Here is a 3,604-nt window from a genome sequence, read left to right on the forward strand (position 1 = left end):
GTGAGGAGCTCAGCAACACGTGCCCCTTTGGCTTTACTCAGCTGCAGGTGCTGTACAGCATCGACATGGTAAGTGCTTTTTTCGTGGCACCGAAACTTCTCAAGGGCGTTCTTCCAATTAGAAAAACCATTCTGCAGGAAGCTAAGCTCCAGCCCGGGCCCAGCGGCTCTCCTTTCTTTGAATGCAACGCGGCACGCGTGACAAAGCACCATGTCGCGCTCGGCGTCATAATGGAGCCATGGAAACTTCACGAACCATGCGTGCTGGCAGGACCTGTTACATTTGCCCCTTGGAAAGACGTAGCTCTTGGCTGGTACAAACTTGGTAGGTGGCGGTGCGTCTTCTCCACGAGGGCAGTAAGCATCCGGTGAACATGACCTAGAAGGAGCCGCCGCATGTACAAGGTCATCCGCAGCATCAACGGTGGCCGGGTTCGGAGAAGGTCCACAAGTACTTTCTGCATTTAGAAGTAAGAACAACCTCCTCAAAAGACGAAGTGGCGACGCTGCGCGTTGCATGGATGGAAAAACGTTATTTCGTCAGAAAACAGTTGGGGACGATTCCGTGTTAGATGGCCATCAACCCAAGGTTGACGGCGACCTGTGTGGCCCACTCCACGACCCTTGTCTGGACGACTGGGTCTGAGCTGGTCAACACGGCCTCCCACTGCTCGAGAGAGGGATCATGCATAATATCCGCCGGTGGCGGCACCATGCTACATTCCCACAGTATATGGTCATAACTTGCCACTGCCTGGCACCATTTGCATTGTGGCTTAATCTCCTCCGGGTATATTTTGCTCAACACGTATGGGTTGGGAAAAGATCGCGTCTGCAGTTTTCTCCAGACGCATTCCTGCGCCTTATCAACCGCTTGTGCGGGGGCGGATAAAGCCTACGCTCTAGTTTATAATGATTGGTAATGTCGTGAAAGGACACCAGCCCATCTCTCGCGGATCTCCCCGGAACGGGCGGCTCACCTGCCCGGCTGACGAAACCTCGAGCATTCAGGTGAGCCGCCTCGTTCCCAGGGTTTCCAGAGTGTGCTGGTACCCAGACAATTTCTATTTCCCGAATTTCTCGCCCCGCGGCTCGGTGCAGCAGTCGTGCGGCGGTGACCGATATTCTGCCCCTCGCCAGATTTCGAATGGCTGTGTTTTCGAATCACTTAGAATCAGGTCAGACTGAGAATTAGTAATAGCTAGCGCTATTGCCGCTTCCTCAGCAGTTTCTGAGGAGCGGGTTTTAACTGATCCAGAGGCGACCAAGCGTCCCCGCCTGTCCACCACCACAATCGCAAATGCGTCCTTGTCCTTATATTCCGCGACGTCTGTATAGACTGCCGATTTGTACTCCCCATATTGAACATGTAAATTTCTGGCTCTTGCCTGCCTGCGTCCCTCATGGTGGATCGGATGCATGTTCTTGGGCAAAGGCTTTATGTACAAGGCCTTGTGTAATTCTCGCCGCACCTGAGTTTTAGTGTCACCAGCCGGAGCCTCGGCGCTAACGCCAATCCTTTCCAATATATCCCTGCCAGTTTTCGTTGTCGAAAGCCTAGCGTGCTGCATCACCAGGTGCGCCGTTTCGCGCACCTTTTCGCGCTCTGCTGCTTTCTAGCCGCCTGTCAAACGTGATTAGCTCGGAGCCTCAGACGAAAGAGACTGCAAACGCGGCGTCTTGATGCTCCACCAGTATAGCAGCTCAAGTGACGAAAAAGACGCTGACTTGTCTCCTACTGCCCTCGCGCGCGACAACGCGGCGTCTCGCCAACATCTCCCGCCCCATGTGCTGTCGTGCCTAGTGTCCCGGGCAGTGGACAGGAGAGGCCTGTTGCTTGTGGGGTTACTTCGCCGTGTTTGAATTCTGTCGAGCCAAGTGACCGCTGGTTCTTGCGCCTTTGGTCCTGGCGCCCTGTCCCTGGCTTTCCTGGCTTCGCACGTTTCGTCGGTGCTCTGCGTAATCCGAGCGTCGGTGAGTGGTTTCTTCTATTCCTCTTTTCTGTCTAAGTGACTGTCAAATCGTTTTCGTGTGTACAGTATATCCAGGCTTATGCGTAAACACATATATTTACAACTGTATCTGTACTAGCAAACATCGCCGTCAACACCTCTGAAGGTGCGCTGACCAGCGAAGCTGTGTTGGGCACCCATGCCGACCGAGAGCGCTCTGTTGGTTGCGATTCCGAGCAGAAAACCAGCGATTTTCCACGCAGGAAATTTTCAGCCGTCGTTTTGGAAGACAGGAAAAATAGGAATCTATGGGATATTTCAGAGAATTTTAAGAATGGTGAAATTTGTCTATGATGACCAAAACACAGCGGTCGCTGTGCGCTTTTGAGTTGTGCGAACGGTTCTCGCGCATGCAGCACGCAAACCCTTAAGATTGGTTTCTGATAATTATATGGAGTGATTTCTATTTCTTTCTCAGTGTTAGACTCGAAACCCACGTATGAACATTACACTTAGAGCACACGAGTTAAGAAGGCCATTCTTTTTAGCGCAGGCGGTACTCATGATTTTAATAGTCGTAAACATGCAGGGAACATGCCGGGTTGTGCAGGGAAATATGCTGTGACAGTTTGAAGCACGCAGGGGAAAATGCCCGAAATAATGAATTTTCATGTCCCAGATTGGGAATTCTTGGGCGTAGTACGGAACATCACTGCAGAAAACACTATCACGCGGAGCAGAGCAGATGACGTGGAATCTAATCGCCGTTTTCACTCGATCAACGCAAACACACACACACACACCACACACACACACACACACACACACACACACACACACACAACACACACACACACACACACACACACACACACACACACACACACACACACACACACGCACACGCACACACACACGCACGCACACACACACACACACGCACGCACACACACGCACACACACTAAAGATTGTTTTTAAAAAATCTTTTATCCTCCGTTGGACGAATTTTAGTTGCCGATTCACAGATTGCGCGCACAACTATTCATGGAGAGGCTCGTCGGTAGAGGCACTCTTTTTGCCTTCACCCTCCACCGCTCGAGCCGGCGCCTTTGTTTACAAATATGCCGTTTGACTTTTTTTGTCATTGATGTACAGCTCCTGCTGTTAAGATCTGCACATCTTAGTATTTGATACTCTCTCAGTTTGTGGCTCTTAACGTAGGCGGCTTCGCACGTTCGTTGTGTTTGTATTCCGGCTGTTGGTTAGTCGTTGCATGAAATCTTTTGTTTTGTTCCATTCGAGAGTGTGTATTCTCGCACTGCTACCGGTGACTTTCTCGGATATTAAATTGCGAACCTGTCACTGCCGACCGTCGACCGGAGCTCGCTGAAAGATACATCACTGCGTGGCACCGCGGCCTGTGACAATATTAGTGCCAAAGGTTAAACTAAAAAATAGACCAGTTATTCAAGAAAGGTTGAAAGCTTATTTGGGTTTTGGACAACTATATCTTTTGCAAAGAAAATATTATCAACAAAATTGCGAGATCTTTTGATGATTTGCACGATTGAATTGATGTACAGACAACTTGTCACTCATATTGCACAGTCGTGTAGAGAATGTTCTGTACATAGTTTTCAAGTGACGTCCCA

This window comes from Rhipicephalus sanguineus, chromosome 2 (genome assembly GCF_013339695.2).
Source record: "Rhipicephalus sanguineus isolate Rsan-2018 chromosome 2, BIME_Rsan_1.4, whole genome shotgun sequence".
NCBI lineage: Eukaryota > Metazoa > Arthropoda > Arachnida > Ixodida > Ixodidae > Rhipicephalus > Rhipicephalus sanguineus.